At 40.5% G+C, this 12,272-nt stretch overlaps 1 pseudogene; it reads right to left on the bottom strand.

Annotated features, from left to right (window-relative positions):
• Window positions 1-9,397: 9,397 nt before the first annotated feature.
• On the bottom strand, window positions 9,398-10,652 carry LOC122434893 (annotated as a pseudogene).
• Between the last annotated feature and the right edge of the window lie 1,620 nt (window positions 10,653-12,272).

The following is a 12,272-nucleotide window of genomic DNA, read 5'->3' as shown; positions in this document are numbered from 1 at the left end:
TCTCTGGACTCTCTTCTTTAGATAACAGCAGCATCCCCCTAGTTGTTGTTTTTTGTTCGTTCATTGCCCTTGTCCTTTGTTTGTTTGATCTTGTACTTTTTCTGTCTTCTGTTGTTTTAATTGAGCATTTTTTATGATTCCATTTTCTCTTTTCTCTTAGTGTATCAATTGTACTTCTTTTTTTATAACTTCTACTTAGTGGTTGGTCTAGAGTTTTCAACATATACAGCTATTCCACGTCAACTTTCAAATAACCCTATACCACTGCACAGTAGTATAAGTACATTCTAACAGAGTATTCACAGTTCCTCCCTCCCATCCCTTATAACCTTGCAGTTACTCATTTCATTTATTTGTAAGCTATATTTGCTGAATACATTGCTGCTTACAGTTATTATGAACTGTTGTGTATTAGGTTAATTAACAATTAGAAAAATAAAAATATTTTATTTTACCTTTATTCTTTCTATTGCACTCTTCTTTATGTAATTCTGCCTTTCTGAGCTATATCATTTTTCTTGTTTTAGAATAACTTTTTTTTTTTAACATTTCTTACAAGGTAGGTCTACTGGCAATCAACTCCTTCAATTTCTTTTTGTAAATATTTATTTATTTTTATTTTTGGCTGTGCTGTCTTCGTTGCTCTGCAGGCTTTTCTCTAGTTGCAGTGCATGGGCTTCTCATTACGGTGGCTTCTCTTGTTGAGGAGCACAGGTTCTAGGGCATTCAGGCTTCAGTAGTTGTGGCACATGGGCTCAATAGTTGCAGCTCCTGGGCTTTAGAGCACCTGCTCAGTAACTGTGGTGCACAGGCTTAGTTGTTCTGAGGCATGTGTGATCTTCCCAGACCTGGGTCTCCCGCATTGCAGGCAGACACTTTACTATCTGAGCCACCAGGGAATCTGCTTCAGCTGGTAAAGAATCCTCCTGCAATGCAGGAGACCTGGGTTCGATCCCTGGGTTGGGAAGATCCCCTGGAGAAAGGAAAGGCTACCCACTCCAGTAGACTGTCCTGGAGAATTCCATGGACTGTACAGTCCATGGGGTTACAAACAGTCGAACACGGCTGAGCAACAACATGTCTAGCTATAGATTTTTTAATATTTGTCTTTTTGGGTGCTCTCTGAGCTTCTCGAATCTGTGGTTTGGTGTCTGTCATTAATTTTAGAAAATTCTCAGTCATTATTATTTCAAATATTTCTTCTCTTTCTACTCCATCTGGTATTTCTATTATGCATATATGACACTTTTGTAATTATCCTGTAGTTCTTGAATATTGTGCTCTTTTAATTTTTTTTCTCTTTGTATTTCAGTTTTAGAAGTTTCTATTAACCTATCATTGATTCCTTCCTCAGTCATATTTAATCTGTTGCTGAGCCCATCAAAGGCATTCTTCATTTCTGTTAGTGTTTTTGATTTCCAGTATTTCCTTTTGATTCTCAGAATTTCTGTCTCTCTGCTTACATTTCCATCTGCTCTTGCATGTTATCCACTTTTGCCATTAGAACCTTTAGTATATTAATCATAGTTGCTTTAAATTCCCAGTCTGATAATTGCAAAATCTCTGCCATATCTGAGTCTGATTCTGATGCTTGGTTTATCTTTTAGACTTTTTTTTTGTCTTTTGGAATGCCTTGTAATTATTTGTAGAAAGTCAGACATGATGTAATGAGTAAAAAGAACTGAGGTAACTTGGCCTCTAGTGTGAGGTTTTATGTTTTATCTGGCTAGGAGTTAAGTTGTGTTTATTGTTTGCTGTAGCTGTAGGTATCATAGGCCCCTAAACCATCCTATGTGCTCTTCTTTCATTGTATTCGTTGGTCAGCTACATTTAGAGGATCCAAAGCATATAGGGAGGTTCGAGAAGGAGGCGACATGTGTATACTTATGGTTGATTCATGTTGTTGTATGGCAGAAACCAACACAACATTGTAAAGCAATTATCCTCCAATTAAAAATAAATTTTAAAGAAAGCATATAGGGGATGATAGGCTTAATAGGGAACCTGGACCCCCTGAATCACTGCTTAAAGAGAAGCCACCAGGGAGAGCCTTTCAACTCAAATACCTACAGTGAATTTTGTTATGAATGAGAAATAATCTCTATTAGAATTTGTAATTAATTCATTTCTGTAGCATAGTGTAGTTTAACCTGAATAATTCAGGAGCTCAAAACATTTGATATTAAAGAATAGAGTGACCCTAGAAATTTGGAAGACTTGAGGAAATGTAGGAATAGACATTAGTGTTTATGCATATCAGTTAACAAAATGCATTTATTCCCATTACTTTAAAATGACATATTATAATAATTTTAATTGCAGAAAACCATATCAGCAAAATGATAAAGTCCCTCAACAGTCTCACAGGTCTATAGCATCTACCTGAGGCTCTAGTGTGTCAACTAGACATCCAAGAGTCAAGATAACTATAAAGTGGGGCCCAACCTACTTCCCCACAGTCTGATTCTGATAATGCTGACCAGTACATTCTTTTCCAAGGTAGGAGTCAGAAGAAATTTTCCATTTTGGTTGCTTTTCATAGAAATTGAAGAATGAGATTAAGGGACTCATTCAGCCATATGCAGATAATAAGTCAACTGAATGGCAGATATTAGAAGGAAGTCAAACATGTAGATGTTTAATCCTTCCCATTAATTAGAATAAAAATCCTGTGGAATGTGAAGGGTTGGAGGTCACTGGGTTAAATTAATCCCTGGTTTTTCTTAGACTACTTAAAAGACTTTGGAGTTGCTGTCTTTAAAAATGCAAACTGCATTGCACTATTTACATATTTTATGCGGGAAGTGGCAGGTTTTAATTTTAACTGCATACCAACTTCTCAATTGTTCCCTGAACAGAGTAGAAACCTAGAGAAAATTAGATGGAGGGAAAAAAACTGATAGTAAAACCAGAAACTGAAATGAGTTTAAAGTTCAAACAAAGTGCATTCCAAAGTGCTGGAACATTCTATAATCCATGCACATTTGATCAGGAAAACTACACGGTCTCTTATAGTGTTTTTTACCTGTCTGAAGAGACTCAAAGCCAGTAAAATTCATTGTAGAAGAAAAAAATAGACTCATGATATGCATAAAGAGCTAGCTGTAGGGTTTTACGAATTTCTTCCGATCTGATAGTAAATTTTGAGGACAAAAGGGGGTTGATTTTATCCTTTGGCCTTCCTTGGCTTTGTGCTTTGTAATAGTACCTACCTTCTATTTAAATTGTGTGAAGGAATGTTAAATAACAAATGACAGATAAATTTTGAGCCACACACAAAAAAGAAAAAATCTGAAAGGAAGAATATTCTTTTTCTTTTTTTTTTTTGGACTAAGTTCTTTTGTGCAGCTTCATGAATTGAGGTGCCTGACTTTGAGGTGAGGTTATACTCTTGTAAAAGCTACCTTATCACTTTCGAGCACACTTTCATCAGGCAACATTTATAGACATCTGCCTCTTGCTTGCGGTAAGCTCTTTGCCCTCTATCACCAAATATTACATTAGTCAAGATAGGATAGGCTGTACTGCAGTAACAAAACTACCTTTGTGAGTAGGCTGAAAACTGCCCTTCTTTTACTGTCAAGAGACTTTCTTTTCTACCAGTCCTGCTTTCGCCTTCAAAATGATGTTGTTATTGTTGTTGTTTTTCCTGAGGGCTTCAGGTTCTTATTTTGAACAGTAGTATCTGAGCATCTTCTCTCTGCATTCCATCTTCAGTAGTCCTCAAGGCAACGTGGATGCTCCTAACTGTCCAGATGAGAGTCACACTAATGAAGTGCAGAAAAGAAAAACCCCAAAGTGAATTTTCATTTTCAGTGATTATTCCTGAAACACACTGCTTTAATTCTTGGTGTTCACGTGTACTTTTGTGACAAGCTTTTGAGTGCAAAGCACCCAGGCTCAGCTGTCTGTCTCCCTGGGCATGTGAGCAAATGTGTATAGGACTGGGGAGTTTTTAAGTCTCTCATTAGGCATTCACTTTCTAATCAAGGACTCTTTCACAAGAAGTTCAAATAAACTCTTAGGGACAGCAATAAGGCACTAAAGTTTGCCAAGAGATATGTCCAACCTGCATGTTAATGGTGGTGCCATTTTTTGTATAACTATTGGAATGTGTTTTTTTTAAATTGGGCTATAGTTGGATGTATCATGTAAGTTACAGATGTACATACAACACCTTGTGTAAACCCTACAGTCAGGTTTTCTGTGGGTCATTAAATGGTGAGTGTTCCCACAGTAACATGCAAGAGGCAGCCTGACCCATTACTTGGGAAGAGACTATGAATCATTTTTAGGTTTTGTGTTTTGCCTAAGAAATGATCTTACTTTATATTTTTATTTCAGTTTGTAAATCCTACTCTGTAAGAAAAGTCCATTCTTACTTTGTAAGAAAATTCACAGTTTTAAAAGTTTATACTCCATTTATAGATATTATAAAATATTGGCTATATTCTCTGTGTTGTACAGTATATCCTTGTAGCTTATTTATTTTATGTGTGATAGTTTGTACCTCTTAATCCCACTCCTGTTTGCCCCTCCCATCTTCCCTCACCTCAATGGTAACCACTAGTTTTCTGTATCTGTGAGTTTGTTTCTTTTTTTTGGACTGACTAGTTTTATTTTTTAGATTCCACATATGTGTTATCATACAGTATTTGTCATTCTCTCACTTACTTCACTTAGCATAATATTCTTCAAGTCTACCCACGTTGTTGCAAATGGCAAAATTTTATTCTTTTTTATGGCTGAGTAGTTGTTGGAAGAAAGTGTTTGCTATGACTAGTGCATTCTCTTGGCAAAATTCTTTTAGCCTTTGCCCTGCTTCATTTTGTACTCCAAGGCAAAACTTGCCTATTACTCCAGGTATCTCTTGACTTCCTACTTTTGCGTTCTAGTCCCCTATGATGAAAAGGACATCTCTTTTTGGTGTTAGTTCTATAAAGTCTTGTAGATCTTCATAGAACTGTTCAACTTCAGCTTCTTTGGCATTAGTGGTTGGGGCACAGATTTGGATTACTATGATATTGAATGGTTTGCCTTGGAAGCGAACAGAGATCATTCTGTTGTTTTTGAGATTGCACCCAAGTACTGCATTTTGGACTCTTTTGTTGACTATGAGGACTAACCCATTTCTTCTAAGGGATTCTTGCCCACAGTAGTAGATATAATGGTCATCTGAATTAAATTCGCCCATTCTGGTCCATTTCAGTTTACTGATTCCTAAAATGTCAATGTTCACTCTTGCCATCTCCTGTTTGACCAACCAATTTACCTTGATTCATGGATGTAACATTCCAGGTTTCTATTGTATTGTTCTTTACAGCATCGGACTTTGCTTCCATCACCAGTCACATACACAACTGGGCCTTGTTTTCACTTTGGCTCAGCCTCTTCATTCCTTCTGGAGCTATTTCTCCACTCTTCTCCAGTAGCATATTGGGCACCTACCAACCTGGGGAGTTCATCTTTCAATGTCATTTCTTTTTGCCTTTTCCTACTGTTCATGGGGTTCCCAAGGCAAGAGCCTCCTGAGAAATCTGTATGCAGGTCAAGAAGCAACAGTTAACACCAGACATGGAACAACAGACTGGTTCCAAATTGGGAAAGGAGTATGTCAAGGCTGTATATTGTCACCTTGCTTATTTAACTTATATGCAGAGTACATCATGCAAAACTCCAGACTGCATGAAGCATAAGCTGGAATCAAGATTGCTGGGAGAAATATCAATACCCTCAGATATGCAGATGACACCACCCTTATGGCAGAAAGTGAAGAGGAACTAAACAGCGTCTTAATGAAAGTGAAAGAGGAGAGTGAAAAAGCTGGCTTAAAACTCAACATTCAGAAAATGAAGATCGTGGCATCCAGTCCCATCACTTCATGGCAAATAGTTGGGGAAACAATGGAAGCAGTGACAGACTTTATTTTCTTGGACTCCAAAATCACTGCAGATGGCAACTGCAGCCATGAAATTAAAAGATGCTTGCTCTTTGGAAGAAAAGCTATGACAAACCTAGATAGCATATTAAAAAGCAGAGGCATTATTTTACCAACAAAAGTCCATGTAGTCAAAGCTATGGTTTTTCCAGTAGTCATGTGTGGATGTGAGAGTTGGACCATAAAGAAAGCTGAGTGCCGAAGAATTGATGCTTTTGAACTGTGTTGTTGGACTCTTGAGAATCCCTTGGACTGCAAGAAGATCAAACGAGTCAATCCTAAAGGAAATCGACCCTGAATATTCATTGGAAGGACTGATGCTGAAGCTCCAATATTTTGGCCACCTGATGTGAAGAACTGACTCATTGGAAAACACCCTGATGCTGGGAAAGATTGAAGGCAGGAGGAGAAAGGGACAACAGAGGATGAGATGTTTGGATGTCATCACTGACTTGATGGACATGAGTTTGAGCAAGCTCTGGGAGTTGGTGATGGACAGGGAAGCCTGGTATGCTGCAGTCCATGGGGTCACAAAGAAATTGGACACAGCTGAGCGACTGAACTGAACTGAACTGATGGCTGAACAATGTGTGTAAATATATATATCACATCTTTGTCCATTCATCTGTTGATGGACACTTAGGCTGCTTCCATATCTTAGCAATTGTAAGTAATGCTGCTATGAGTATTGGGGTTGCATGTATCTTTTTTTGTGGGGAGAGTTAAAAATTGTTTTATTTGGAAAAAGTGCATCTTACAAAAAGGCAGCTGCAAAATACAGAGACCTCTGCAACAATTACTGTTTTCTTTTTTTCTTAAAGTGAAAAGAATGAGTGATATCCGAGGCATCAGAGCAGTAGATGGACACATCTGGGGCACCTCCAAGTTATTTTCACGAAAGAGAACAACAAAACACAAAGCTAAAATTTCCAATCGATGAATTCTTCTAACAATTTAACATTAGCTTATCTTGTGAATTACCACTCTCTGTTTCCCCTTTTAGTGGAAAAGCCTGACTTACTATAATAATGACTATAGTCAAGCAATGACTCCTCTACAGGAAACACATTAGAACATAGTTTTGAATCACACTGTCTAGCTGCAAAACTTGGGGATGGAATGAGGCAAATACCCACAAAAAAGGAACACAAAAACCTGACAAGAAACCCCTCAGATGAGGACAAAGTTTTGCCAAAATGTGCCTGGACTGAGAATTCTAGGAGATCATACAACATTAAACACAACTGTGTACTTAAGCCCTCAGTTCACTTCAGTCGCTGTCGTGTCCGACTCTTTGCGACCCCATGAATTGCAGCACGCCAGGCCTCCCTGTCCATCACCAACTCCCAGAATTTACCCAAACTCATGTCCATCGAGTCGGTGATGCCATCCAGCCGTCTCATCCTCTGTTGTCCCCTTCTCCTCCTGCCCCCAATCCCTCCCAGCACCAGGGTCTTTTCCAACGAGTCAACTCTTTACATGAGGTGGCCAAAGTGTTGGAGTTTCAGCTTCAGCATCAGTCCTTCCAGTGAACACCCAGGACTGTCTCCTTTAGGATGGACTGGCTGGATCTCCTTGCAGTCCAAGGGACTCTCAAGAGTCTTCTCCAACACCATAGATCCAAAGCATCAATTCTTCAGTGCTCAGCTTTCTTCACAGTCCAACTCTCACATCCATACATGACCACTGGAAAAACCATAGCCTTGACTTGATGGACCTTTGTTGGCAAAGTAATGTCTCTGCTTTTTAATATGCTATCTAGGTTGGTCATCACTTTGCTTCCAAGGAGTAAGCGTCTTTTAATTTCATGGCTGCAATCACCATCTGCAGTGATTTTGGAGCCTAAAAAATAAAGTCTGATACTGTTTCCATTGTTTCCCCAACTATTTGCCGTGAAGTGATGGGACTAGATGCCATGATCTTAGTTTTCTAAATGTTGAGTTTTAAGCCAACTTTTTCACTCTCCTCTTTCACTTTCGCCAAGAGGCTCTTTAGTTCCTCTTCACTTTCTGCCATAAGGGTGGTGTCATCTGCATATCTGAGGTTATTGATATTTCTCCCAGCAATCTTGATTCCAGCCTGTGCTTCTTCCAGCCCAGCGTTTCTCATGATGTACTCTGCATGTAAGTTAAATAAGCAGGGTGACAATATACAGCCTTGATGTACCCCTTTTCCTATTTGGAACAAGTCTGTTGTTATATAACATTAAACACAACTGTGGACTCAAGCCCTGCTGCTGCTAAGTCACTTCAGTTGTGTCCAACTCTGTGTGACCCCATCCCTGGGATTCTCCAGGCAAGAACACTGGAGTGGGTTGCCATTTCCTTCTCCAATGCATAAAAGTGAAAAGTGAAAGTGAAGTAGCTCAGTCATGTCTGACTCTTCACGACCCCATGGACTGCAGCCTACCAGGCTCCTCCATCCATGGGATTTTCCAGGCAAGAGTACTGGAGTGGGGTGCCATTGCCTTCTCTGGGACTCAAGCCCTAGGTTGTATTAATACATGGGATAACCATATAGTTTGCACTTCTGTGGCTAAGCCCATTTCTCTATTTATATAGACAGAGCTAGCATTGCTCTATTAACAGCTACCAATAAACTGTTTTCTCCTTTAAGATCTATTTGCCACACGAGGCTGAAACCACTAAACCGAATTTTTTCACTAAGGCTACAAACACTGCATCTATGCAAGGATGAGAAGCTTGTCACGCACTCACACATCCAAACTCCATCAGCCTTGGGGAGTCAGCTTCCAACCCTGCATTATTTTCTTCCACTCCAATCTTTTATATGTGTTATTTCACAATTTTCCTATCACACTAAACACGGTAAAAATCTCTAATACATTCATACCTGGTTCTGGTTACCCAGTAGTATTACTTGTGTGCAATCAAACAAGAGACCAAAAACCACAGGACGAGTGCACAGGGCGGGGGATGACAGGATAGGGACCAGACAGAAAACCCAGATGTGCAGATTTCACCAGAAACCAAGTACACGCTTCCCAAGTCTAGAGCAGAAGGAGGCTACTTGCTACAGTTCAGATCCTTCACCTATCACCCTGATTCCTGGACCCCCAGAGCAGGAGCCAGTCCTGTTACTTCTAAACCCAGGGTCCTCAAAAGTGAGTCCTGGAAATCCAGAAATGCTACCCGCGAACTGTGTGAATCTGGTGGAAAACATGAAGCGACAAACCTACACTAACTGTCTGACAGTTAAATTCATGTTACAAGAAAACTAACTTTCAGATTTATTTTTGTAACTTTTTTAAACAGAGAAAACAAAATACTCCTTAGGGAAAGGTGGGGGGTTGAGAAGACAGGCTCTGGGTAAAAATGATTATGAGAGCACCTGGAGTTGAGAGGCCTGCCTAGGAGAGTGACCCAGGCATGGCCGCTGCCCCTGAGGCCCGCTGCCATCTGAGGCTTGGCAGACCAGTTCATGCGCCCCACCAAGCTGCTATAGATCCAAGTCATAAAAGTCTTGCAGCTCATCGTGAAACAAGTCGCACTTGTTTTCAGAGTCTGTCAGGTTGTTGTCCCCACCTGCAGCCAAAAGCATAAGCAACGTCTCACCCAGCTCAAAGGTGACAACGTCCTCTTTGTCGTCAAGAGGGTTGCCATTCTGTCTGTCTTCAATGAGCTCCCAGAAGTCGTTCCTTCATTGGGCCCAGTATCTGCTTTATGTTCCCACTTTCTGTCTCTGTGGCTCCTCTCGACAGCCATCAGGGTACACGTGCCTGTAAAAACAATTCCCTCCAAATGGGCAGCTCCCATGGCCTTCATCAAAATACCTGCAGGCCTTGTTGCTCATTGCCTTCTTGTATTTCTGAATGAGTTTCTGCTTCTCTTTTTTTTCTCCTCCACCCAGTACTCACTTTGAATGACAAAGTTAGATGTGATCTGGCATTCTAGGCAGGACTTTATCATCTTGCTCTCAAATTGCTTAGCACTCCTCCAGTTGCGAATACACTTGAGACTGTAGTTGTGGTTGCAGTTAGGGAGGATACCAAAGCGGCGCTCACTGGGGTTGGCTTTCTCGTAGACTACCTCCATGCAGATGCCACACACCATGTCCTTGCTGTGTTGCACCATGAATGAGAGCTCCATGTCCTTCTCATGGGCCTTGATGCAGCATTTTATATACTGTGACCTCTGGGCGGCATCCACGGGATGGAGGACCTGCAGCCCGCACATGTCACACGTGTCTCCATGCAGATACATGCAGTTCTCCCCATAGCAGCACTCCCCCACCATAGCGTAGGGGCAGAGCTGCTTCTTGGTGTCCACTGTACTTTGCTCCCTCTCCGAGTCTTCCTTGGTCACTGAGCCCTGCAGGGGGCCTTCAGCAGAGGAAGGGGTAGTCTGGCCACAGTAGGGCTGCCCCAGAACAAATTTGATGGCATTCACGGTCTTCTGAACCGGCTCCTACAATTGCAAAGTTTGAATTTCTTGACTCAGCCTCACCCATATTCATTTCAACAGTCGGTCCAACTGATGAGAGACTTGAGGAAGCAGCAAGGGATGACTTTGCAGTTAGATCTATAGCAGCTGCTTTTTCCTGTTTCAGTGGCTTGCTATGTTCATATCTGCAGTGGTCTCCATAAATACAATACCCTTGCTGAAAATATTTGCACACTACACCATATGGACTGTCAAGAGAGGTCGTGTGAGTAGCGACAGTTGTCTCCTTCCTTACAAACCCCATGCATGAAATACCGTCTGGGTTTCTGGTTTGTTTTTCGTGCCTTTTGTCCTCTCAGTCTTCACAGTGATATCCCTTCTTGCCAACCCATCTCTACATCTCTTAGTGTTCCTCCTTTCCATCGAGTCCAAGTTCAATTTGCTTGCTGATGACAGGCCAAAAAACTGAGAGATGAGGTGTTGATATCAGGAACAGGAAAGCCAGCAGACCGAGGTGATAGCAGACTAGGTCTCTGAAACACCATTCTGCATGTACCTTTTTGAGTTAGTGTTTTTGTTTCTCTAGGGTATATACCCAGGAGTGGAATTGCTGGGTCATGTGGCAGATTTAGTTTTTTGAGAAGTGTCCATACTGTTTTCCGCAGTGGCTGCACCAATTTATGTTCTCTCCAACGGTGCATGAGGGTTAGGGTTATCCACATCCTCACCAACATTTGTTATTTGTGTTCTTTTTGATGATAGACATTCTAACAGATGTGAAGCAATATCTCATTGTGGTTTTAATTTGCATTTCTCTGATGATTAACAGTGATATGGATCTTTTCATGTACCTGTTGGCCATCTATGTCTTCTTTGGAAAAATGTCTATTCAGAACTTCTGTCCATTTTTTAATTGGGTCACGTATTTTTTTTGATATTGACTTGTGTGAGCTGTTTTGTATATTTTGGATATTGACCCTTTATCAGTCATATCATTACCAAATACTTTCTCCCATTCAGTATGTTGTCTTTTTATTTTGTTGATGGTTTCCTTTAATGTGCAATAGCTTTTAAGTCTAATTAGGTCCCATTTGTTTATTTTGCTTTTATTTCCTTTGCTTTAGGAGATAGATCCAAAAAATTTGCTATGATTTATGCATATTAATGGCAGTGCTATCTTGTTTGTAACTACTGGAATGTGTTGGCTTTTTAAATAGTGTAAGCATTTTATATATAGGTAAGAAACTCACATCAAATGTTCATACAGATCAACTTGAAAATCATTGCTTTGGGACTTCCCTGGTGACCCAGTGGCTAAGACTCCATGCTCCCAATGCAGGGTGCCTGGGTTCGATCCCTGGTCAGGGAACTAAGATCCCATATGCCACAAGTAAGACCTGGTACAGCCAAATAAATTCATTAAATAAATAAAAAGAATTAAAAAATAAAATCATTGCTTTATTAATTAGTTGATAAGGCTCTGTGTAAAGTCCTGATGTTGTGAAGACATGATAGGGAAGTTTTGATGGAATAGGAAAGGACTAGCAAAGGGCTTAGAAAGTTCTTAGTTCTGAAAAGTTCCATTCGTCTTTGGGGGAATGCAGGACAATGGAAGATGAATCCTGTGAGACCAAAAAGACCCGTTTAACAAATTAGTGACATTTTCTTCCCAAAAAGTACGCAGCTTATATGTTAACTAGCAGTTGTTCTTGGATAAACTTTTAATTTTAGTACTATTGTTGCCTTGACTGTGGGTGAGGCAGAAAGGTACCCAGACCATCAAGGCTGTGTCACAGAGTCTGGTACAAGGAGAAGAGTAGCAGAGGGAGGAACTGGGGAGAAAATAAAGGGGACTGGGAGGAGGCAGCATGGCAGAACCCTTGGGGCATTCTCATGAGTACAGCTTGAGAGGGATAGGGTCCATCTGTGAA

Source organism: Cervus canadensis, chromosome X (assembly GCF_019320065.1).
Source record: "Cervus canadensis isolate Bull #8, Minnesota chromosome X, ASM1932006v1, whole genome shotgun sequence".
NCBI lineage: Eukaryota > Metazoa > Chordata > Mammalia > Artiodactyla > Cervidae > Cervus > Cervus canadensis.
This window is presented reverse-complemented; position numbering and strand designations above follow the sequence as displayed.